General features: G+C 39.5%; 1 pseudogene; it reads left to right on the top strand.

The window, feature by feature from the left end:
* The first annotated feature begins 1,183 nt into the window (after positions 1-1,183).
* Positions 1,184-17,990, top strand: LOC101436904 (borealin pseudogene; annotated as a pseudogene).
* The last annotated feature ends 9,347 nt before the right edge of the window (positions 17,991-27,337 follow it).

Raw genomic sequence — 27,337 nt, 5'->3', positions numbered from 1 at the left:
AAAGGAAGCTCCAACTCGGTCAGGGTTGTACCCTGGGTATACTCTGCAGGCTGTGATTGTTCCCCTCTCTGTCATTGTTCCCGTACACATATCTAGAGTAAGATGATTTTTGTCACTGAGAAAGTGTCTAGGCTCAGGGCATATGACTCCTGATTAGGAGGAGCCACCCCAGGGCTTCCACAATGCACCCATTAACAGAAAAAGTATGGGGCAAAGTTATGGGAGAAAGAATACAGGTTCTGCTTGGGCCTGCCACTGCTGAACAGTCAACCTCTGAACAAAAGAACTAAGGCTGGACTTATACTACCATACATCAAGGAGACAAAACCAGCCATGTGGGCCCCTTTCATTCTGGAGCAGCCAACGATGCATCCTTACTAGGACTGATACACATTTAAGATCTGAGTTTTCCTTCCCTGATCACAGTGTCTCCACTAGCACCACAGTCCAAGAGCTTACTGAATGTTTACTTTATCTGAGTAGGACACTGCCTTGCACCAAAGAATCCACTTTATGGTGAAGGAAGTTAGCAATAGGCATGTGACTTGAAGATGCACGGTTCCGATTATATCTGCATCGTCAAGAAGTTACTGACCTGGTGGAAAGTTAGAATGATTTCTTAAAGGCATAGCTAGATTGCCAGCCTGGAGATGATACCCTGAAGGATTAGGTTGCTGCCCTGCAAGGTGCAGTGTATACATTGAACCAGTGACCATTATATGGTCCCGAATCCCCACACATTGGGTACATGATCCAGGAAACTAAAGCTGGAGGTTGAATCGACCCCTCCGACCTTCAGTCCCAGTAGTGTACTTAAAGAATATGTGCTTTTTTCTTCATAAGTTTAGGCTCATTCAGAAAGAAGTCCTGAACTCCATGGTGAAACACTTCCACAGAGGACACACTAAATATTCCACTGAAACAAAGGCTATGCCTACTGCCTGTTGGGTTTTGGTTCCTTGTGCCAAGAAATCAGCATCAAAGGAAGGAGTCACCACCCTGGCAGGGGGAGATAAAGCTGTTCCTACACAGTGGGGGCAGGGAAGAATGTTTGACATCCTTGTGATCCACCTGCTCTTGTTTTCCCTGACTCAATGATGTTCATAAATGGACAAGTACATTAGCCACAGCCTGAGAAGGGCGTAGTGATCAGAGGCTCAGATACCTCAGGAATGAGGGTACAATGTCTCCACCAGATAAACTGCATAAGCCAGCACAGGTGCTGGCCAAAGTGAGGAAAAAAAGAATGTGTCTTATAGAAGAGAAACAAGGAATATCAATTGTGGCCTGGTGACCTTGTGTGCCTGGAACCTCCTATATAAGCAAGTAGATCTCTATGGTGCATGGAGTAGATTGTAGTGGAGGCTGAGGTGCACCTCTCAGAATCCTTCCAGCCCATATCTTTTATTGTGCTTTTGGATTTGGTTTGCAAGTATTTTGTTGAGAATTTTTGCATCTATAATCATTAGAGATATTGGTCTGTAATTTTCTTTTTTCATAGCATCTTTATCTGGTTATGGTATTAAGGTGATGTTGGCTTCATAGAATGAGTACGGTGGTGTTCTTTCCTGTTCAATTTTTTGCAAGACCTTGAGCAAGATTGGTATTACACCATCTTTGAATAAGAAGTAAAATTCACCTGTGAAGCCATCTGGTCTTGGGCACTTCATCTTTGGGAGGTTTTTGAAGACTGTTTCAATCTCTTCACTTGTGATTGGTTTGTTGAGGTCTTCTTTTCTTCTCGGGTCAGTGTAGGTTTGTGTGTTTCTAGGAATGTTGTCTGTCTCATCTACATTGCCTAGTTTTTTGGCATACAGTTGTTCCTGGTATCTTCTTATGATCTCTCTTATTTCTGTGCAGTCAGAGGTAATGTCTCCCTCTCATTTCTGATTTATTTGTGTCTTCTCTCTTTTCTGCCCAGTCTAGCTAAGGATTTGTCAATTTTGTTGATCTTCTCAGAGAACTAACTTTTGGTTTTGTTGATTCTGTCTATTGTTTTTTGTTCTCAATTTCATTTATTTCTGCTCTGTTCCTTACTATTTCTTTCCTTCAGCTTGTTTTGAGATTAGTTTCCTGTTCTTTTTCTACTTCCTCCATGTATGCAGTTAGATCTTGAATTTTAGCTCTTTCTTCTTTTTTTAATGTAAGCATTGAGGGCTATAAATTTACCTCTCAGAACTGCCTTTGCATTTTCCCATAGGATTTGATACGTTGTGTTCTTGTTTTCATTTGTCTCAATATATTTGCTAAATTCTCCTGCAATTTCTTCTTTGACCCACTATTTAAGAGTGTGTTGTTCAATCTCCATATATTTATAAATTTTCCCTTTTTCTATCCATTTTTTATTTCCAGCTTCATTCCTTTATGATCAGAGAAAGTGTTTTGTGTAATTTCAATCTTCTTAAATTTATTGAGATTTGTCTTGTGAACCAACATATGGTCTTATCTTGGAAAAGGATCCATGAGCACTTGAAAGAAAAGATATCTTGCTGTTTGGAGCTGCAATACTCTATAGATGTCTGTTAGGTCTAATTCATCTATCATATTATTCAAGTTCTCTGTTTCTTTATCCTCTGTCCAGATGTTCTATCCAATCCTGAGAATGTGTATTCAAGTCGCTATCTATTATTGTAGGGACATCTATTAATCTATTAAATAATGCCAGCATGTGCCTTATATATCTTGGGGCCCTCAGGTTAGGTATGTAAATATTTAGTATAGTTATTTCTTCCTGGTGAGTTGCCCCTTTTATTAACATATAAATGAGATTCTTTATCCATTATAGCAGTTTTGCCTTTGAAATCTATTTTGTCCAATATTAGTATCACTACTCCAGCTCTTTTTTGGTTACCATATGCATTGAATACCTTTTTCTAACCTTTCACTTTTAACCTGGTTGTGTCCTTACATCTGCAGTGGGTCTCTTGCAGACAACATATAGACAGCTTATATATATATATATATTTTTTTTTTAAGATTTATTTTTTATTTATTTCTCTCCTCTTCCCCCACCCCCCACCCCAGTTGTCTGCTCTCTGTGTCCATTGGCTGTCAGCAGCACCAGGAATCTGTGTCTCTTTTTGTTGCATCATCTTTCTGTGTCAGCTCTCCGTGTGTGTGGTGCCATTCTTGGGCAGGCTGCACTTTCTTTTGTAATGGGCAGCTCTCCTTATGGGATGCACTCCTTGTGCGTGGGGTTCCCCAAGTGGGGGACACCCCTGCATGGCAGGGCACTCCTTGTGCACATTAGCACTGAGCATGGGCCAGCTCACCACATGGGTCAGGAGACCCTGGGTTTGAACCCTGAACCTCCCATGTGGTAGGCAGATGCCCTATCTGTTGAGCCAAATCCACTTCCCAGCTTATATGTTTTTCCCATTCTGTCAGTCAATGTCTTTTGATTGGGGACTTTAATCCATTAACATTCAACGTATTCCTGTAAAGTCATTATTTACTTCATCCATTTTGTCCTTTGGTTCTCTGTTGTCATATAATTCCACTGTCTTTCTTCTTACCTTCTAGTTTACCCTTGCTATTAATCTTCATGTCTAAACTCTTCTTCAAATGTTTCACCCTTGTTTTTCCCTTTCAGGCTGCAGCACTCTCTTTAGTATCTCTTGCAATTCTGGTCTTTTGCTAACATATTTATCAGTTTTTGTTTTTCTGTGAAGACTTTGAACTTACCTTCATTTTTTTTTCTATCTAGTTGCATCATCATTCTTTTGGTATGTTGCTTCACTGTGTGGGGGCCTGTGTCTCTCTGCACCACATGGGAGCCTGTGCCTCTCCACAGTGCATGGGGGTCTGTGCCTCACCATGCAGGTCTGAGATGCCTTTTTTCTTTTTTTACCAGGAGATCCTGGGGATCAAACCTGGCCCTCCATATGGTAAATGGGAACTCAATTGCTTGAGCCACAACCACTACCCTCACCTTCATTATTGAAGGACAGTTTTGCCAGATACAGAATTCTTGGCTGGGCAGTTTTTATCTTTCAGAACCTTAAAGACATTATACAGCTTTCTTTCACCTCCATGGTTTCTGCTGAGAGGTCAGTACATAATCTTACTGAGGTTCCCTTGTATGATGCTTTGCTTTTCTCTTGCTGTGTTCAGAATCCTCTCATTATCTCTGATATTTGTCATTCTGAATAGCAGGTGTTTCAGAGTAGGTCTATTTGGATTCACTCTGTTTGGGCTGTGTTGTCCTTCTTGGTATTGATAGTTATGTCTTTCATAAGGGTTGGGATATTTTCATCATTATTTCCTAATATTCTTTCTGCCCCTTTTCTGTTTTTTTTCTCCTACTGGGGTACCAATAATGTGAATGTTTGTGCATTTCACATTATCATTCAAATCCCTGTAACTCTCTTCCATTTTTTCTATCCACTTCTCTTTCTGTTTTCCTGTCTTTTTCAGTTCAGATGTTCTGTCTTCAAAATACTAATTGTTTTCAAGCAATTCAAATCTGCTCTTAGGAGCCTCTAATGTATTTTTAATCTCATCCATAATATCTTTCATTTCTATAAGTTCTGTTACTTCTCTTTGCTGGCTCTCAAATTGTTCTTTATCCTTACCCGGTGTCTTTTTAATATCCTTTATTTCTTTAGTCCTATTTTCTTTAAATTCTTTGAAGTGACTTAAGAGAGTTGTATGATTGTCACTGATTAGTTATCTTAAATCCTGTATGTTTTCAGGGTATTTGGTTAATTTCTTTGACTGTGCCATCTCTTCCTGTTTCCTAGTATGGCTTGTAATTTTTGCTGATGTCTAGGCATCTGAATTTGTGGATTTACTCTGATGAACAATTTCTCTCTCTTTCCTAGTTTTTCCTTTTTTTGTGTTTTCACAGTTCTTCTTTGATATTTGGTTCAACTTATTCTAAGTCTTTAAAATTGCCTGGCTTAAGTTATCAAACTCAGGCCTAGAACTCACTATTGGGGTACAGATTTTCTCCCAGAGATAAGGATACAGAGAAATCCAAAAACAGTTTTTGTCCATGTAATTTCCAGACCTGCCAGCAGATGACACTCCTTGGTGCCCCTTTCCATGAAGTTGTTTCAGTCTTAGCTTTCCTGTGTTCCTGTGTTGAAGCTCCAGAGCTGAGAATGAAGGTAGGCTCTACTCACTCAGTTCACTGAAAAAAAAAAAAAAAAAAAGCCCTATTCACCCTCCCTTTTTCCATGAAACTGCTGGCAGAAAGGAAGATATCTGTTCCCCTCTCAGTCAGCTGCAGTGAGCCAGGGGTTTTACTGCAGCTTAATATCTTGGGGATGGGGAAGAGGAGCCCCCAGTGGGGGCTTGGTAACTCACATTTGTTTCAGCTTCTTTGTCTCTCTGTCCCTCACCCTCCTGAAGAGTTGTGTAGCACTGTCCTGGTCTGCTTACCTCCAAAGCAAGTCCCTCGGACAGCTTTTGGATCTTTCTTTTTATGAGAGCATTGAGCTCTGCTGGTTAGTCCAACCCCATGTTCCCACAATCCTCCAAATTGGCTTTAATTGCTCCCCAAATCCCACAGGGCAACATGAAACATAGACTGGATTTGCATCATAGCTGAGGAAATCTGAGGTTAGGAAACCTCAATATTTTAAACAGGCTGCTATGGGAAGGGAACTTGACCCAGTGGATAGGGTGTCCATCTACCACATGGGAGATCCGTGGTTCAAACCCTGGGCCTCCTTGGCCTGTGCGAAGCTGGCCCACATGCAGTGCTAATGTGCGCAAGGAATGCCATGCCACTCAGGGGTGCCCCCCACGTAGGGGAGCCCCATGCACAAGGAGTGCACCCATAAGGAAAGCCACCCAGCAGGAAAGAAGTTCAGTCTGCCCAGGAATGGTGCCACACACACAGAAAGCTGGCACAGCAAGATGACACAACAACAAAGAGACACAGGTTCCCGTGCTGTTGATAACAAAAGAAGCGGACGAAAAGAAGAACACGCAGCAAATGGACACAGAGAACAGAAAACTGGGGAGGGGGGGAAGGGAAGGGGAGAGAAATAAATTTTAAAAATAAATAAAATCTTTTTAAAAATTAATAAATAAAATAAATAGGCTACTAGTAAATCTAGCCATCCTTTGCCCCAGAGGAGGGCATTATATTTATACTGATCAAGAAAAAATCTGCCTTCTGACCTAGAAGATACTGTATAACTTCTAAGCCTATTTGCCTTGAATAGATCGTCTTAAAAAAAAAAAAAGCTTTGAGAAGGCACACAGAAACATTCAAGAATTGCAAATAACCTACCAATCCTTGGGAAACAAGCCTGTGCTACAGACACATGCACACCACACCCACATGAAGTTATTATTATTTAAATATTCATATGAATTCCATCTCTATTTGTTTTCATAGGGTAGTATTTTTTCATTTTCAATTATATATTTGGGTGAGACCATAATATTTTAAATTTAGTTTTGATTTTTATCAAATTATATATGTACATAATTTAAAAATTCAAATGGTACTCAAGCGCTCATAATGAAAGATAGTCATTCTATAACCAACTGCCCCCTCTTCTATTTCCTACCCCCAAAATAATTTTAATTACTATAGCCATTTATTCTTTTTATTTTATTTTATTTTTTTAATTCATTTTTAAAAAATATTACATTCAAAAAATATGAGGTCCCCATTCACCCCCACCGCCCCCACCCCACCACTCCCCCCACAGCAACACTCTCCCCCATCATCATGACACATCCATTGCATTTGGTGAATACATCTCTGGGCATTGCTGCATCTCATGGTAAATGGTCCACATCATAGCCCACACTCTCCCACGTTCCATCCAGTGGGCTATGGGAGGATCTACAACATCCGGTAATTGTCCCTGCAGCACTACCCGGGACAACTCCAAGTCCTGAAAATGCCTCCACATCTCATCTCTTCCTCCCATTCCCCACACCCAGCAACCACCATGGCCACTTTTTCCACTCCAATGCCACATTTTCTCAATTACTAACCACAATAGTTCATGAATAGAATATCAGTAAGTCCACTCTAATCCTTACTGTATTCCTCCATCCTGTGGACCTTGGATTGGTTGTGTCCATTCCACATCTATGTCAAGAGGGGGCTTAGATTCCACATGGATACTGGATGCAATCCTTCTGCTTTCAGTTGTAGGCACTCTTGGCTCTATGGTATGGTGGTTGACATTCTTCAACTCCATGTTAGCTGAGTGGGGTAAGTCCAATAAACCATAGTGTAGGAGTTGACGTCTGTTGAGGCTCAGGACCTGGCTATCATATTGTCAGTCCAGAGATTCAGATCCCCTAGATATATCTTAAACCCCAGCACTAACTACAATTCTGGTAAAGTAACAGGAAAGGCTTGTGAAAAGAGATCCCATCTGAGTCCAGCTCCATCACGCAGAAACACCAACTCCAAAGAAGGGCCAACTGACATGGCAGTGAACTCCATCTGCCATGACCATAAAACCTGTGGGTCTCTTTAGCCCTCAGAAGAATCAATACCTGGGCTTGTATCTACTTTATCTGTCTCTGAGACTCTGCTCAGGTGTGCATAAGGGCAATCCTTCTGACAACTTCCAGACTCTTTTTTAGAGACTCATAGCCATATAAACTCATTTGTCCTTTCCATTTCCCCCTTAATTTAGGTCAAAAAGCATTTTAAACTCCTGTTATTATATGTAGGCTGGGATATTCTGCTGGTCCGAGTTGAACCTTTTATTCAAGGTCATTTTCTAATTACGTCATCAGTTGGTACTTGGTAGTGATCCCTCGGTGCCAGGGAGGCTCATGCCCGGGTGTCATGTCCCACACTGGGGGAAAGGCAGTGCATTTACATGCTGAGTTTGGCTTCGAGACTGTATAGTCATTTATTCTGATATCTACCTTCACAATTTTTTTTTTAAATAACTTATGATTTTTTTTTCTTTCCCTTAGATAGAATATGTTGAATTCCTTCAAGGATTTAACTCATACATCAGCCATAATATACATGCATTTTACCTCCCCTGTCCACTCAATAAGAGTGATTTTTTAAATCATATTTTTAGTTGTTTTTTTTTTATTGACTTTGTAATAATATTACATTAAAAATATATATGTGAGGTCCCATTCATCCCCACCCCCCCACCCCACCTCTCCCCCCCCCCCCCCCCCCAGCAACACTCCCTCCCATCATCATGACACATCCATTGGATTTGGTAAGTACATCTTTGGGCACCTCTGCACCTCATAGTCAATGGTCCACATCATGGCCCATACTCTCCCCCATTCCATCCAGTGGGCCCTGTGAGGATATACAATGTCCGGTGATTGCCTCTGAAGCACCATCCAGGGCATCTCCATGTCCCAAAGACGCCTCCACCTCTCATCTCTTCCTGCCTTTCCCCATACCCATCAGCCACCATGTCCACTTTTCCCAATCCAATGCCACCTCTTCTATGTGGACATTGGATTGGTTGTGTCCATTGCACCTCTATGTCAAGAGGAGGCTCAGATTCCACATGGATGCAATCCTCCCACTTTCAGTTGTAATCACTCTAGGCTCCATGGTGTGGTGGTTGTCCTTCTTCAACTCCATCTTAGCTGAGTGTGGTAAGTCCAATAAAACAGATTGTAGGTGCTGGAGTCTGGTGAGGCTCAGGACCTGGCTATCACATTGTCAGTCCAGAGATTCAAATCCCCTAAATATATCTTAAACCCCAACATTAACTGCACCTCCAGCACATTAGCATATTTTTAGTTTTATGGAATTATCATAATTTTTTATAATTCCTCCTGCATTTCCACTACTTCTTTTTCCATTTTGTTAGTTTTAGCTTTTTTTTTATTATTAGGGAGTTTTCTCAAATATCAGGTAATCTAGATTATCCACTAATGATTAATAGTTAGGATTAAAATGCCAATTGGAAATTTTATACCGGTGAGCCAGGTTTATCAACTGTAGACCTTCACTTGATTAAGTGGGGTCTTCGCTTTTCTTGGGGACTCCCCCAATGTCAGTATGTGTAGGTGTTTTGCTTTCTTTTGTTGCTGTTGTTATTTTTTAAACTGGCAAATTTCCCTGGATGGAACCCCTCCAACATCCTACCTAAGATGCTCAGTGTTTTCAAAGCCAAGCAGAGACAAGGATTTGGGGGAAGGAGAGGGAGTCTTGCCATACAGTGTATGGACTTTCACTTAATCCTCCAACCACGATTTTATTTCAATCCATGCCATTGTCCTCATCTGTGTCTGGTATCCCTGAGACCTGAATATTTCTAGAATGTAAACCTCCAGTCTTATGCCATGGGCTGAATTAGCTGAGTGATGGAATCTTGGACTCTAGCTGACCCTTCTACAAACTTTTAGTCAGTTTTAGTGTTTTGGGCTCTGTTATGTAATCTTGCCTTCAGAAATATCTAGTGTCTCCAATTCCTGAAACTTTCTAGGGTTCTATAATACAAAAATGACTTTCTTCTTACTGGTTTCTCCTCTAAAGACACTTAAGTATCTTTTTTAATTTTTTAATTTTATTTTTTTAAAAGATACTTAGATTACACAAAATGTTACAACAAAAAATATAAGGGATTCCCATATGCCCCACTCCCCACACCTCCCAAACACAGCATGGATAAACCACATTGTGGTTTACACTCTCTCCCACTCCATTCTGTAGGTTATGGCAGGATATATAATGGCCTGCATCTGTCATTGCAATGTCATTCAGGAAAACTCCAAGTCCCAAAAATGCCCCCATATTACACCTCCTTGACCCATGTGGAGCTGGCCCATGCGCAGCACTGATGTGCGCAAGGAGTGCCGTGCCATGCAGGGGTGTCCCCCACGTAGGGGAGCCCCATGTGCAAGGAATGCGCCCCGTAAGGAGAGCTGCCCAGCGTGAAAGAAAGCACAGTCTGCCCAAGAATGGCACCACACCCACGGAGAGCTGACACAACAAGATGACGCAACAAAAAGAAACACAGATTCCCAGTGCCACTGATAAGGATAGAAGCGGTCACAGAAGAACACACAGCGAATGGACACAGAGAGCAGACAACTGGGGGCCGGGGGCGGGGGGGAGAAATAAATAAAAAATAAATCTTTTTTAAAAAATCTTAAAAAACGTTTTTAAAAAATTTTCAATTCTCTTTGGTTTGTTATTTACACTTGTCCATTTGCTTTCCATGTTCCAAAATTGTACTCTCTCTCATCTGTTGTTTCTCATCAGCTTTCTTCCACTTTCTTTGTCTTTGCGAATTCCCTTGATGCCTTTACTGTTACTTTAATAGAATTAGGATGTAGTCAAGAAAAACTAGAGTACCTGATCTATTTTGTTTAATAAGAAGATTTAGGACACCATCATCTTTTCAGTTCTCATGACCTCTATAGTTTGTGATCAGCCTTGGGGATATTTCAAAGCAAAAATTACTTGTTAACCACCTTCAACCAACCAAAGATGTAAAATAATTTTGTCTGGTTCAGAACACATATATAACCATGACATATACAGAGGGAAAAATTAAAGATTATGTAAGCTAGGAAATAATAAAATGCTTAACTCCATGATATAAATATTACTCTGTTTGAACATAATCAAAGGAATAAGAATTTAAGGACACAACTAAGAGTCATTTATTCTAGACTTCTCAGGAGGAATCAGTGTGTGGTTCTTTTCTGTGAGTTTGCTGGAGATGGTAGGGGAGCAACCCCAGAGATAACTGGAGCGGTTTGGAAGTTCCCTCTTAGTGGGAGTTGTGTGAGAAAGGGAATGAATTTTGAATTCATCTAGAACTGGGAAACAGAAGCCTATGATAAGATGACCCACACATCTAAATAAAAAATGAAAGACTCACCAAGTAAATAAATAGTGTAAATGTAGAAATACTGACTTCCTTTGGAAAGAAGACCTTTAACAATGATTTTGATGTTCTCCCAATGATCTACTCCTTTTAAGCCTTTCTTTTTCCTTTCTTAAGGTCCATTAACTTATAGAGTTCTATACTTTCTCTCAACAGTATAGTATTATCATAAGAAAATTCTATTTCTTGATGCATTTCTCAGATGACTTGTTCATTCATGCTAACTTTCTCTGAGCTCCCATTTACAGCCAAATAATAACCTTAAAACCAAAACAGAAATGGACATGTCAGGGGCAGAGAAGAAGGGGTCAAGCAGCAGAGAAGGAAAAGCAGGTTCAGAACATGACAAGAAACATGGAATGGAAAAGGATTCAAGAAGTAAGAAATGCAGGGAGAGAAATATCAGGGCTACAAGTAAAGGGGGGTAAAAGGAAAGGGACAGGATCAGCAGAGAGACTGAGGTGACAGGGCAGGGAGCTAATACCATGGGATATAAGGGAAGATCTTAGAGCATTTCTCAAGCAGAAAACCCAAATCACTCCAGCTCCTTCTGTGACCCTCTAAGAATACACCTATAGGTTGCAAACATGCCAAGGATTCAAATTCGAGGAGCACTGATTTATGAACTTTAAGTTTTATGAAAATCTTTCTTAATTATGAATCATCTTTGCATAAGACAAGTTTCAGATAAAAATCGGGTTAAAAAAAGTTTTAGATTTTCACAATAATTCAAATTAAATGAATCCCCAAACCCGAGTTTGGGAAATGTTGCAGCAGAAAGTCAGGGAGAGGATCCACCAAGTGTAGCCAAAAGAAGGTTCAGGTGTGATGGACAATTGAGCTGTAGGTTACAGCACATGCTGACATTCAAATCAAAAGAGATCAATGGTGTTTCCCATATGACTTTTTGTTAAGAGAGAGTGGGGGTGTGTAGTAAGTTGACCTGTGTCCCCCACCACCACCAAAAAAATATATGTTTAATTCCTTAACCCCTAGTACCTCAGAATGTGACCTTATTTGGAAATAGGTTCATTGCAGATGCAATCAAATCAAGATGGGGTCATACTGGAGTAGGGTGAGCCTTCAAGCCTATGACTGGTGTCCCTAAAAGAAAAGGAGAAGACACAGATTCACTCACAGAGAAAACATCCGTGTGAAGTCAGAGACAGAGATGGGTGACGCAGCTACATGACAAGGACTGCCAAGGATGGCTGAAAGAGACAAGAAGAGTTCTTCCCTAGAACCTTCCAAGAGAATGTGGCCCTGCCTACACCTTGATTTCAGACTTCTAGACTCCACAACTGGGAGCAACTAAGTTTCTGTTGTTTTTAGCCACCCAGTTTGTGGTCACTTGTCATGGCAGCTCTAGGAAAGTAATGCAGGGTGGAAGAAGGGTAGTCATGGGGGCCACAGCAGGGAATAGTAGCCAGGGAGCCAGAGAAGGAGTATTGTCACTAAATCCTAAACCCATAGATCAGGAAGGACTCTACACGGTCACTGAATCTGGCCCTCTGCTCCAGAGAACACAGCGGCCAGCAAACTTCATTATGAATACAGCTTGCCTAAAAGCCTCTACCGAGAATGCCTTGCAATGAACAAGAGAAAGTCTGTGGCCCAGGGAGGTGAGTCAAAATTTTTATGCTGTACTGACTTCTGAATTGCAACCAGAGCAAGACAGAAAGTTTCAGCACTGTTTGTCCACCAACCACATCCATACCTACTTTTGCACCTGCCTTGGGAATGGGCTAGAGGAGACTCACTACATGTAGTGGCCCACAGGGCACTGTGCTAAGGTTGTGTGCTATGGCTATAGCATGCACCGTGCCTGAAAGCCAGCTCAGAAGTCCAGCAGACCCTTGCTTGAGCTCTGACTCTGCAACTTACTGGCGTTGTGATTCTAGAAAAGTGGGGATGAATAGTACCTACTACATAGGACCGTTGTAAGGGTAAAATGAAGAAATATATGTAAAATACTTAGAAGAGTACCTGGCAGCTCATCAAAAAAAAAAAGGTCAAACGCCAATAGTTTTAGCAACAGCATCACTAATATCAATGAGGGCTTCAGAATGCCTGTTATAAAAGGGGCTTAGGTATAATTTAATTGGAAAGGAGTGGGGGTAATACGTAAATTGTCTTGAAGCTGCATTGGGTAATAAGCAGAATTATGATTGTTTATTTATTTGACATGGCTTGGCAGGGAGGCAACTCTTTCTTGGCACTGCTACTTGTCCTTGTTATTATTGCTATACCAATGTAATTACTATGATTACCACTGTTGAGGTGGCAGAGTATTATAAGTCACAACTGCTTGCAATTGGGGTGCATTCAGTTTTATATCCTAAGATAGCTAACAGGTATTAGCATAAATTCAAATATTGGATGAAGATTTAAAAATTGGTGACTAATCCCCTCCGATATACAGAAACAGCTCATGCTTACTCTAGGGAATAGTTAGCAGGTTGGGGGAGTGACAGTCTGCCAGCAGGTGTTTGAACTTAACCTGCCTCTCCGGCCCACTTCCTCAAGTTCACAGCCTCAAAGAAAGCAAGTGACACTAAAACAGTCGACTTTCTCCTCTTTGCTTATGTAATGAAGGTAACTGTTTGCTACCTAGAATCCTTAGTAGCACTTCTGTGCATCACTTAGTTGGTTTTTCAAGATAAAACAGGAAAGAGAAGAGGGAGAAGGGGTTAAGAATGAGGAAAAGAAGACTGCTTCGATAAAATATTTACTGAGGGCCTACTATGTGCTCAGCACTCAGAATTATAAATCTATCCTGAAGCAAGGATGTTGGGAAGGGAAAATGAGCTAGCCAGGTCAGAGTCTGCTAGAGAAAGCTGAAAGTCAAGCATTTAGTACAGAAATTAAACCCAGAAAGGCAACAGAAAGATGAAAGTTTGGGTGGTAGAACCAAGCATTTAGGATTCATTCCCACATATGTAGGCTCGTCTAATTATGACAAAGGATCTCTTGTAGCACACTGGGGAAAGGAGGACTTTTCTATAAATAGTCCTGGGTTGTTTGGATATCCTTGTGGAAAAAATTAATCATGACCCTACTTTATACCATACACAAAAAACAGTTCCAGGTGGATAGCACACCTAAATGAGAAAAGAATAAAGTTTACAGAAGATAACTTAGAAGCGTATCTTTACGACCTTGAAGTAAGCAAAGATTTCTTAAATAGATCACACAAAACACTACCCTCTAGTGAGTAGAGGCCGAAGATGCTGCAAATGTCCTACAATGCACAGGACAGCCCCCAATAAAGAATTACCTGGCCTGAAATGTCAGTATTTTAGGGGGTTGAGAAACCTTGCCTTAGAGAAATTCTTGCTAGTACTGAATTCCATGAATCCATGGTGAGAACCATTTTAGAATTTCTTACTCTCAGAAGTTAAACTGGCTTGACAAATCTGTATATATAATAGTTTAATTCTAACATTCATAAACTATATACAACAGGCTTTGTACCACTATTGACTTCTGCTTTAATTTCTTGAATTATAACAAACTTTAAAAAATTAAAATGCCCTTGCCCATTCACCCACAGGAAAGTTAGGTGTCATATTATGCATAAAATCCCAATTCTACATGTCTACCATGAGCAAGTGAAAGTATGTTTTATTGGTTTGAGTCTTTTATGAAAGACTCAAGAAAATTATGTTCTTAAATTGAAACTAGGGAAGTGGACTTGGCTCAATAGATAGAGCATCTGCCTACCACATGGGAGGTCCATGGTTCAAACCCAGGGCCTCCTTGACCCGTGTGGAGCTTGCCCACGTGTAGTGCTGATGCTCACACAGTGTGCCATGCCATGCAGGGGTGTCCCCTGTGTAGGGGAGCCCCATGCGCAAGGAATGCACCCCATAAGGAGAGCTACCCAGCTTGAAAGAAAGTCCAGCCTGCCCAGGAGTGGAGCCACACATACGGAGAGCTGACGCAGCAAGATGACACAACAATAACAACAACAACAACAAAAGAGACAAGCGGACACAGAAGAACACACAGCAAATGGACACAGAGAACAGACAACTGGGGTGGGGGTAGGAGGAAGGGGAGAGAAATAAATTTTTAAAAATCTTTAAAAAATTTGAGCCTAATGTGAACCTTTGATTAGATCAGTCAAGGCCATTTGATTAGATTGCTCTAGTAGGGCATAGTGCAGGGTGGGTCTTAATCCTCTTACTGGAATCCTTTATAAATAGAAGAATAAAAACCTGCAAACACAGAAAAAAGCTGCCAAGATAGAGAGAAGCTTCCAGAAGTTGATGAGCCTGGGAGAGAGAAAAGTCGCAGATGGAGCAGCCCAGTGCTGAAAGTAACAAGGCCTGGAGGAAAGAGGAGAGAAAAACAGACCAACATTGTGCAGCTCCATGTGCCTGATCACCCACAGCTACAGCCTGGCAAGACAGCATCTCTGATGATGCCTTGATTTAAACACTTTCATGGCCTCAGAACTGTAAGCTTTTAACCTAATAAATTCCCTTTGTAAAAGCCAACCCATTGTATTGGCAACTTTTAGCAAACAAAAACATTTTTACTGTTGCATTCTTTGTAATGGAAATTTTTTTTAAACTGTACATAAAATAAAGCAATGAATAAATACGTTTAATCATACAATGGAATATTATACAGGAGATAAAAATGAATGACCTAGATCTATATTTATCAACATGGAATGAAATATTCAGGGAAAAAAGTTGCCATACATAAAGTATACTATTAATGTAAATTTGAAAAACACATACTCTTTGTTGTTTATCAAATATGTGCATAGAAATAAAAAGCATTTTCTATATTCATGGGAAGGCTATATACTGATTTCATTATAGTGATTATATTGAGGATGGGCAAGAAGTGATGGGAAGAGTAGGGCTTCATTAGTATTAATAATATTTTATTTTCTAAAAAGGGAGAGAAAGAGCTCAACCAAGTATGGCAAATGTTAACACACCAAATCTAAGTGATGGGTATAAGGATTGTGTTATTTTCTGTACTTTTTTTATTTATTATGAAAAAATAATTTTTTTTTTTTAATTTAAAAGTTCTAATTACACAGCACCTAGTAACTGATCTTCATTTGGAGATCTGGAGGGAGCCATAGTCATTTCATGCTCCTGTGCTCTTCCTTGCTGTGTTTTCCTTGGCTTAGCTTTGCTCTTTGGTTTTCATATTTTTGTCACATGTGGTGATTTATGCCTTTGGTTTCTGAAGTCCCCTAGTCCATGTAACATGAATGTCTCCTTGTGTATACTCTTGCTTTCCAAACAGCCCCAGTGCTTTACAACATGACCTCCACCTCAGTTCAGGCCACCTTCACATCCCACGTGTACTACTGCACGAATCTGCTGTTTTGTCTTCTAATCCCATCTCTCCTCTACCCTGAGCTATGGTGATTTTTCTCAAGTGCATGTTTGAAGGTATCACTTCCATGCCTAAGGCCCTTCACTGGCTCCCATTGCCTTCAAAATAAAATGCAAACTTTTTAGTCCTACATACAAAGTCCTTCAGGATCTGACCCTTGCTTCCCTTTCAGCCTCATTTCTCCCATTCTCCCCTTGCCCTCTACCTTCTGACCAAACTCAACTTCTAAAAGTTTGCTGAAGATACTGGGAATCTTTTACTCCAAAATTCTTCATCTGGCTGTTTCACCAGTTTGGAGAATTCTTACCTTTTTCACCAGCTTCCTTCATCTGCCCAAGTCCCACCTAAGCTTCAGGTCTCACGTGAGAAGTAACTTCCTTCAGGATGTCTTTCCTCTTGCTCCAAAGACTGTGTCATGTGTGTCATCCTTCCTCCCACCCAGGGTGCCCTCAGCACCCCATCCTTTCTTCCACTACAGCTTTCCTCTTACTTCCTTGAAGTGGCCTGTGATTAGCCTGTCTTCTCCACTAAATTATGGGGTATCTTGAGGATGTTCAGTATGTCTTGCTAACCCTTGGATTTTCCTGGCACACGATAAGTACTTAATAACTCTTTGTTTTTAACCTATGAATGAATTTACTGTAACTGTCCCCTAAACTGTAAAATGAATATATTTTCCTATACATTTCTGACTTGTTATTATTGAAATTAATCTTTAATATTTCTTAAAGAACTGATATTAGCAGAGTAATCTTTTTTCTTCAAAAGAGATTATTTACTAAAGATATTAAAAAGTAGGTCACAGGGGGAAAGGATGTGAAAAGAGGGTCAAGCCCCCTTGCAATTAAAGAAATGCAATTAAAGGTTAGATACCAGGAGTTTGAATTTGGTGGTGGCAGTCAAATGTCCAGTTCACTACAGAGCCAGTCCTTCTCAGCTGGAGAGAGACCCACAGCCACACGGAAACACAGTAGCTCCAGCTAGGAAGGGCCACCAAGACCAACTTGTTGTGGAGCCAAGAACTCACCTCCTTTTTCAAGGACTTTGACCGCAAAGTACAAATCAATCCAAGCACATTCAGTCAGACAGGCAGAACCTCTTCGAGGAGATGGATACCTGTACAACATTGAGATCCTGCAGCTCTCCAAAGCGCTGCACGAGATGAACTGGCTCGACCGCTTCACCCATGGAGGAAAAAAGCAGGGCTTGGAAAAGGCAGCAACGGCTGACCTAGATATCACAGAAATAAACAAGTGAACAGCAGAAGCTATTCAGACACCCCTGAAATCTGCCAAAACACAAAAAGCAATACAAGTGGATGAGATGATAGTGAAAGAAGAAGAAAATAAAAATAAGAATCCTCAAACTGGAAGAGTCAAAATATGTCTTCCATCCAGGAGAACCCAGTCCATACGAAACAAAAGGTCAAAGTGTTGGAACACTGTTCCTCCAGCTTTGGGCTGACTGGAGTTGTCTATGGTGAGACCAACTCCAGGCCTGACACCCAGGTTTGATTCCAGCATCTTCAAAACCCCAGGCCTGCACACTCCAGCAGCCAGACAGCAGATTTACAATATCTCAGTGAATGGTAGCCCTCTCGCTGACAACAAAAGGATTTTTCTAACTGTGCCAATGGGAGAAGGAGAGAGTGTGCAATTTTTGGCAAGTGACTTACAGAAAATCAATATTGCACAACTGGGTTCAGAGGCCTTGGACAATATTAAGAAGCTCGCTAGCTATCTTGCCCAGATCTGCAGCAGCTTACAGACACAAATGAAGCTGCGATTCAGGAAGCTAAACCTGGCAACATAGACCTTGAACGGGTGCTTCTTGGACCCTGAAGAGACCTCTTCCCTTCAGACTTACTGTTTGAGTGTGAAGTTTGACAGCAGGGAGCATGGTTCCTGGGGCTCCTCTTGGGGAATTTGGGAAGGGGGAAAGGGGAAGCACACTGTTCTCTCATTGCTTAAAGCTTTGCTACTGCTTCTAGCCTCATTTTCCCCCAACCCAGGTGACCCTAGACACCGCCTGCTGCAACTTCTGTCGTTTTCCCAGCCAAATACTCCTTCCTGCCTGCAGAGCTGCCTTCTGCCACCTGTAACTCATCATCCTCTTTGCCCAATCGAGGTGATGTGGAAGAACCTCATGTTCTTGGGAGGACCGCCTCCCCACCTCATCAGAGAACCTTCTGCATCTGGCACTTCCATTCTGTGCATGCTTGAGGCTGGGAGGTTTGGGCTTGGAGAAGTGAGAGCTCTGGGTCATGAGAGGGCAGCTGGGAGCAGCTGCACAAATCAGGCCAGGACAGAAGGGACCGTATTGCAGCAGTGACCACAGTAGAGCATATACACCTCCCCACGTTTTCTTTCTGCTGTGGATACTAAATGGTGCTATGGAATCTTTCACCTGCCATGCCCAGTAGTTCTTTTAAAGCTGACCTGTGGGACAATGTTTTGTTTTTATCCCTGTTTACCAAAGCCCCAAAATTAGTTTGAAGGCAGCTCCCATGTTTTGCTCCTCTACCTCTGTAGTTAGGGGGAATTTGCATCAGGGAATTGCAAGGCTTAATTAGTTTAGAGTTTTCATGTGACTAGCTGCAGAGTAGCTTATTTCTAAATTATCCATTGTCTGGCAGTCCTTGCCACATCTCTCCTATGGGGCTGATTGGGGGAACAGATGTAACTTACCTGGGGCCTGTGCTCTAAGCACGGACTAGCTATACAGCAGTCAGCAGTGAGGTCTCTTGTTCCAGCCAAACACTCTTCCCAAAGAATCATGGGATATATTCCAAGAATATAGAAACTGAGAGTCCCCAACCCCCAGGCTTGAGGGTACACAGTTTTCTCATGTGTGGCTCTTTGTCATGTTTTATATTGTTTGCCACATGTCCATTCTAGTAATCCAATCTTCTTCAAGTTGTATTCTTTTCAAATTGTTTTATACTCCCTTTCCTAAGACTTTTGTACATATTGCTTTCCTGAGTAACGGTATCACTAAGCTGACTGGTTTTAATCAAAGTTACTAAAAGTTACCCGTTTTCAATAAATTGTGGGGTTTTATCAATTAAAAAAAGTTAGATACCCTTTTGTAATTATCATATCAATGGGTTTGAAGGATTGTTTGAACTCAATGTTGAGGAAAAACAACTGTTGGTAAAAGAGAAATTCATTCAACTTTTGGAGGCAATTTTTCAACATCTAGAAAAATATACTACATATATTTAGATAAGTAATTGCACTAGGAGCTCACCTTACAAATACTCAAAGACATATATATTTATATATATAATATATATACATTTATATATATAATGTTTATATATATATAAAACATTTATTGCTGCATGGTATAAAAATGGATAAGCTATTTTTAACCTAAAAGTCCAGCAATAGAAGGTTAAATAAATTGCAGTTGATTCACACACCATGTGGATATTAAAAAGAATCAGGTAAATTTACATATATCAGTGATTCTCAACTTTATCAAACAAACCACCTTTCTTAATAACAACAATTTCAGAATTTTCCCTTTGCCGCCCCAAAATGAAATTTGTAGATAATATAACCCACCACCTGTCATAATTTTTTAAAACACTAATTTAATGTAGAGGAAATAAAATGAGCATGTTTTTTCATTTGAAAACATGCATTTCAATAGGTAAATGTCAGATATTTCTACACTGGAAGGTATTATAAAATGCAGCATGCCTGCACAACCTAAGGTTTAGATTTTAGAGAAGTAAAAGGCCAGAAGATGTTCTGCAAAAGAAGATCAAGAAAATGAGTGGTCATAAGAACAAAAATAGTATAAATATATGTTTAAATCTTACCAAAATATGCTGTGTTGATTTGCACAAAGAAATTAGGTTCTAGGTTCAGATCATTATAAACTGGTTTTTCAAAAGTCCAGCAGGAAATTTGAGACACATGTAAGTCACAAGATATGGGGCAATTTTTCATTGCACGAGGCTGCCTTCTGCCCACTTAATGCCTGTAGCGCCTCCCAATTATCTTGTGGCCAACCCACTTCCAATTTCCCAGTGCCCTCTCAAGTGTTGTTCCATTCCCACTGGGCATCCCGGCTCTAAATACTCCCCCCAGGTATCAATCCTAATGTGTTGTCGAAAATCTTTTTGACACATGTGCTATGGCTGTTGGGGACTCTTGCCAGGTCTTTGTGCTCCCTGAAACTTCTAGGCCACGGCTCAGCCCTGGACTGCTTCCGACACCTCTATTCCAAGGCCTGAGCCAGTTTCCCTTCCTTCTTCCTGAGTTCTGCCTCCCACTCCATCCCTCAGGGTTCTGTCTCCAAATTGATTGGCCAGAGAGTTGAGGAGAGTCTTGCCAGCATACCCTCTTCTTCTTGGAGGGCCCTCTGGGAGATGCAGTCTCATGTAGATTGAGGGGCTATTGAAAGAGACTTGCCTGATTTGAATCCTGGCTCTAAAATGGACTGTGTATGTACGTAATCACCTGCAAATTTCCTAACTTCTCTGAACTTCCGTTTCAGTGACTATGGAATAGGGTAATAACAGCTACCCCAAATTGATGCTGGAAAATTAATTGAGCTGATGTATTTGTATTTACATCACCTAGTTTCAAAAAGGATTTAAAGTGACTTAACAAGGGCAATTAAAAATTGGGGTAATGGGAGTGAATGTGCTGAAGCAATTGGGAGCCTGCCTCCCACATGGGAGGTCCTGGGTTCAATTTCCAGTGCCTCCTAAAGAAGATGAGCAGACACCACAACTAGCAGATGCTGCAACGAGCAGATGCCTCAACCAGCAAGACACAGCAACCAGCAGATCCTGCAGACGCTACAGTGAGCAGACACTGCAACGAGCAGACTCTGCAATCACTGCAAGCAGCAGGCACCACAAGCAGCAAATTCTGCAACCAGCAGATGCCACAACCGGCAGGGAATGGAAATGGCTCAAGTGGTCGGGCACTCACCTCCCACGTGGGAGGTCCCAGGTTTGGTTCTCCTTGCCTCTTAAAGAAAACAAGCAGACAACAAGCAGACAGAGGAGGAGGTAATTTTAAAAATTCAAAACAAAACAAAACTGGGGTACTGGCCAAAGATCTAACAGAGTGAGTAGTGTTTGGAATCTGAAGAAGTGTATCTCAATACCAGATCTGAAGAGCAAATGGCTTCTGAGGGTAGGTGCTTTGTGTCAAAGCCTCCACAACCACTGGTGTGAAAAAGGAAGTAAAAGATCAAGCTGTCCTGCATAAGAAGTATAGGAAAATTGTAGAGCGTTGATAAGGGTGGCATTAGAACCAAACCTAGTTAATAGGACTCCTGTTGAGTCCTAGGAGCTTTGCATGTGATATTATTTAATCAGCTCATAATTCTGTGACGGGGCTATTCTTGGCCCCTATATTAGTCAGTCAAAGGGGTGCTGAGGCAAAGTACCAGAAATCTGTTGGCTTTTATAAAGGGTATTTATTTGGGGTAGAAGCTTACAGTCACAAGGCCCTAAAGAGTTCAACTCAAGGTACTTCCTCACCCAAAGTCATTTGCCACATGTTGAAGCAAGATGGCAGGTGATGTCTGTGAAGGTTCAGCCTTCCTTCTCTCTCTTAAGGCTCCATGGTCCCAGCTTCTTCTGATCTCAGGTGTGTACTGGAATAAGGCTCATCATTCAGGGCTTCTCCGCTGCTCTGTTCTCTTCAGCTGCAAACTGTCAAGCTCATCTCTCATCCCAGGGCCTCTGCCATGTCTATGAAGCTGTCTCTCTTCCTCTGTGTTCTCTATGAATCTACTTCCATGTTCTTGATTGAGTGTCCATTTATATAGCCCACCAAGGAGGCAGGGACTCAACCCTGCATGCACGAATGACATGGTCAAATCAAAGCCCTTATCTTGATCTAATAAAGTAAAAGTGAAACTTCTGAATTTAATGCAATCAAAGGGGTATCATACCCAGAGAAACATCCCAGTTTACAAACATAATCAATATCTCTTTTTGGAATTCATAAATAGTATCAAACTACCACAGCCCCACCTTTAGAAAACTAGATTTCCTGAGTTCAAATCCACATCTGCTACTTATCAGCCATTTAACCTCAACAAGTCATGTATCCACTCTACCTGTTTCCTCATCTTTAATATGGGGACCATAATTTACCTATCTTACAGAGCGTTTAATGAGGATTAAATGTGTCAATGTATGTAAGGCATCCAGACAGTGTCTGGCACATAGTAAACCCTATACAAACCGAGGTGAACATTATTTTATAGAGGAGCAAGCTGACACACAAAGGAATTAAGTAATGCCCCATCCAACCAAAACCAGCCCCATCTAGAGTCAAATTAGCCTTGAAGAGTGGGGAGATTTTACCTGATAATCTTGTTTTGCCACCAAAGAGCCACACTTTGGAACAAAAAGCCCTATATTTCTTGTGTCACAGCTCTAGAATAAACTAGTTATGTAAGATTTTTACATGGTGAGTCATAAATGCATTACAGACACTCAAAATAGCCTTTATTCTGTTAACTTTCTTTTGATACCTTGCATTTCAAGTCTTATTTATCATTTTAAAAGTTCAGAGTTTTAAAAAAATTGTGCTACCATGTTTCAATACTATCTGCACACTAGAATGAAGTATATGGTTAAGTTTTGGACAATATATTTTAAGTGCATCCTTTAAGTATATCTTCTGTATAGTTAGCACACTTCATTCTGATTTTACATGTACATATTACATGAAATAAAAATAAATCTATTAACCCTGCCTATGAATAGCACCTCACCAATCAGAAGGGCAGGTCTTACTTTAATGGACATATCGAGCCATTATTCTATGACATAAGGATATTGCTTCTGTGAGACGTTATTTAGCCACGTAAAAACGAAATGTTTTATTTGTTATAAGAATTAAAATAGTTTCTAATTGTGCACAGTTTGATATCAATGGCATAAAAGCAATTATGGGGCAATCAAGCAAAATGGCATTGTTGGCAGGTTCCACTTATCATTTCTAAATTACCACATTGGCAAAAGTCAAGCATTTATTAGCGCTACTACAAAGTCAATCAAATACTCCATTTACATGGTCCCCTTTGATGTTTCTCAAAAACTGGTGCTCACACACAGGGAGCATAATTAATTCACAATGTTATCTTTTGAGTTTGCTCTCCCCAAGAAAAATGCGCAAGACTGAGGTTCAATTTCCCAAATTTAATAGGAATCACAACCATTTTGGTTAAGCCTTTGTCTTTATTAATTTCTTTAATAATCTGACTTTGCAAAATTTTTGCATATCCTTCAATTATCAGACTGACTGGTAAATGATGTCACTGTTAATAATAACCAAATAGAATGTTCAGGCAGTGGTCTGTTCCAATAAATTCCAATGTCCAGTTAACAGAGTAAACCAGAAATACACCTGAAAGAATTCAGTTTGTTGAAAACCTTTCTAAAATAATGTGCTGTCAAAACTTAGTAAGCACACTAATAAAAATAATAGCTAACAATATAGTGTTTACAGGGGCTACTATGTTTTATATATGTTAACTCATTTAGTCTTCACAACAAACCAAGTAGGTAGCTTCTAATTTTTCTCTCCATTTTACTGAGAAAATAATTTCCTCAGGTTAATTGATTAGCCCAAGTCAGGATTTGAACCCAGCACTCAGGTTCCACTCATATAACCACTATAATATATGACCAGCGTCAGGTTTATGTTTATGCCTGATAATGATTTAATACCTATACTGTGTCAGAACCATCATTATGGAATTTCCACTGAAGAACAAATGAAGAATGTAGGCATGAGAGCTTGAGTAAAGGGTGGGTCTTGGCGGGGGGAGGCATTTACATTGGAGCTTGGTTAATTTGGGAACTTTAAAAACTGTTGCACTTTTCCCCTTGATAATAATACAAATAAATACTAACTGGGAGAAATAAAAGCATTAAAAAGAAAGAATAAAAATCACCAATTATTCCTGCCATTAGTAACAATTTAAAGGCTGCTTTGCCAGGCTTATATACTTTATTGACACATTTTTTTTTTAATTAAAAGAAGTTCATAATATAGTGGTTAAGTAGATTCTGAAAAGAGATCTCTAAACCTAAGATCTCTGTGCCTTGACTCCTTCTCCATATAATGGGAATAAGATTAGTATTTATACCCATTGAAGCAAAGGAAGATATTTCAGTAAAATACTCAGTACTATGCTTGATACATAGGAAGTGCTCCACAAATGTCAGTGCTGTTGTCTACTACACACAGTATTTTCAACCTGCTTTCCCACCCAAGTCAAGACAGTGAGCATTCTCTCCCTTTATTAAATATTTTTCAAAAACATATTTTTAGTGGTGCATTGGAGATTTGTTTCCCATTGGTGTTTTTTTGTTTTGTTTTGTTTACAATTTTAAACATGCATCAGTAAACATTTTCATAAATAATTATGGTCTTCCTAAATTTTCCCCTTAGGATAAAATTCCCATAATGAAATGGTTAATTCAAAGAGTATAAATGTTTTAGACTTTTAATACATATTTCCAAATTGATGTCCCAAAATGAGAATGCCACTTACATTATTATCTGGGTTCTGTGAAATTAGGAATCTATGGAATTATATTCTTTCTAATCTTTGCTAATTTAATAAGTGAAAAAAATGTTGATTCATTTTAATCTGATTTGTTTTACATGAATGAAATTGCAATTTTTATATATATATGTTGAGTATTTGTATTTCTTTTAGGAATTTCATATTCATGTCCTTTGTCTAACATTCTGCTGGACCTTAGTGTCTTTCTCATTTAAGAGTGCTTTCAAATTTATTGATTGATTCATGCATTCAATAAATATTTATTGGACCTAATCTAAGCTAGTTTTATAACTTTATTACATAGGTTACCAGCATTTTTTCACTTGCTTTCATATATTATACATAATGATTTTTTTAAATTGGTGCTGGGCATTGAACCCAGGACCTCCATACATGGGAAGCAGAAGCCCAACCACTGAGCTACAGCCACTCCCCAATGAGATTTGGTTTTTTCGTTTGTTTGTTTGTTTTGTTTTTAGGAAGTATCAGAGATCAAACCCAGGACCTCATATGTAGGAAGCGGGCACTCAACCACTTGAGCCACATCTGCTCCCAATATATGTAATGATTTGGATGTAGGTATTTCAAATGTGTAAAATCAGTTCTCTCCTTTGGTTTCTGTGTTTTTGTAATAGGCTCTATAAGACCTTACCTAGAGCTATATTATTAATGTATATTTATCTATGTTTTTCCAAGTATTCAATGGTTTTATTTTTCATATTTAAAAACTTAATCTGGAATTTATTTCATCATAAGGTATGAAGCAGAAACCTAACATAAACATTTTCCTTTCTATATAGTCAGTTGTTTAGTATACTTTCTCTATAAGTTTAGTATCTCTATTTTGACTATCAAATATGATATTCTTACATTTACTAGGATTTTTTTCTAATTCGCTAATTCTCTTCTATTTATCTATGCCTCTTATGTAGTGCCTTACTGTTTTAATTATTTTATTTTTAAACCGTATGTCAGGGGAAGCGGACTTGGCCCAATGGATAGGGCATCTGCCTACCACATGGGAGGTCTGCAGTTCAAATCCCGGGCCTTCTGACCTGTGTGGAGCTGGCCCATGTGCAGTGCTGATGCATGCAAGGAGTGCCATGCCATGCAGGTATGCACCCCATGTAGGGGAGCCCCATGCGCAAGGAGTGCGCCCCGTAAGGAGAGCCACCCAGCGGGAAAGAAAGTGCAGCCTGCCCAAGAATGCTGCCGCACACACAGAGAGCTGACAGAGCAAGATGATGCAACAAAAAGAAACCAATTCCTGTGCCACTGACAACAGAAATGGACAAAGAAGAACACTCAGCAAATGGACACAGAGAACAGACAATGGGGGTAGGGGGAATGGGAGAGAAATAAATAAAAATAAATCTTTAAAAAATTAAAATAAACTGTATGTCAATATCTGATAATGCTATAACTCCTATATTATACTGTTTTCTTCCCAAAAAGTGCTCTGCCAGAGGGAATTTAGAATCATATTGTCTGAGTACAAGAAGTATTAAGTTAGGATTTTAACGAATTAATTTCAAGAATGTATACATTTAAGAAAAATTAATATCATGCTTTTTAAAAAAATTTTCCCAGTACTAAACATGGTAGGTTCATATATTCAGGTTTTTAAAAATATTATATTAAAAATCTTAGTATATTTTCTCATTTGGGACCTATATTTTTCTTGTTAAGGTTTTCCAAGTTATTTTGCATTTTTGTTGTATCATGAGTGGGATTTTCCCATTACAATTTCTAGTCACATGTTGCCAGTATATAAGAAAACTGTCTTATTTTTATATTCATTTTTAACTGTCAGCTTTTAATAATTTTCTTTACTTTGAGGGTTTTCTCAGTAAAAAATCTTATAATATGCATACAAAAATGATTTTTGTTTCCTTTTCCAGTATTTATACTTCTTAATTCTTTTTCTCATATAATTATAACAAAAATTTCCAAAAACCAAAAGTGGTTATATCAAGAATTTGTGTCATCTTCTTCTCATTGATTGAAATCCCTTTATTCCTTCAATATTAAGTATTATGTTAGCTTTTCATTTTTTATATTTTAAAAAATCCTTCCATTCCTAGTTTCGTTAAACAAATTTTTAAATCAGAAATAGGTGTTGAGTTATTTAAATGCCTGTTTTGCATCTATCTGGATGATTATATGCCTTTCTTCCCCTTTTAGTTTTTTTTGACAGGTAATATGAAGAAATTTCTGATTATTAAATATCCTTTCAACCTAAAAACAGTCCTCAAAAACAGTCCACCTAATTTTAGTTTATTAGTTCCATATTATGTTACTAAATCAACTTATTTAATTTTTAAATCAGATTTTTAAGTCCATATTTATGTAAAGTTGTTCTGTCATTTCTTTTTGTTATTCCCATCAGATTTTGGCAACAGGATTAGGCTAACCTTGTTTAAGTGAAAAAGAGTTTTCCATTTTTTCTGTCCTCTTCCACAGGATGAATAGAATAAAATTCTATTCTTTGAATGTTTACCAGAACTTCTCCTTCTGAGACACTTAAAATTGTATGTTTGTGCATTTTACATTGCCTTTCAATTCTCTGAAACCCTTTTCATTTTTTCCATTTTTTCTTT

Source organism: Dasypus novemcinctus, chromosome 2 (genome assembly GCF_030445035.2).
Source record: "Dasypus novemcinctus isolate mDasNov1 chromosome 2, mDasNov1.1.hap2, whole genome shotgun sequence".
In the NCBI taxonomy this organism is placed as follows: Eukaryota; Metazoa; Chordata; class Mammalia; order Cingulata; family Dasypodidae; genus Dasypus; species Dasypus novemcinctus.
Note: the sequence above shows the minus strand (reverse complement) of the source record. Positions and strands in the feature narration are given on the sequence as shown.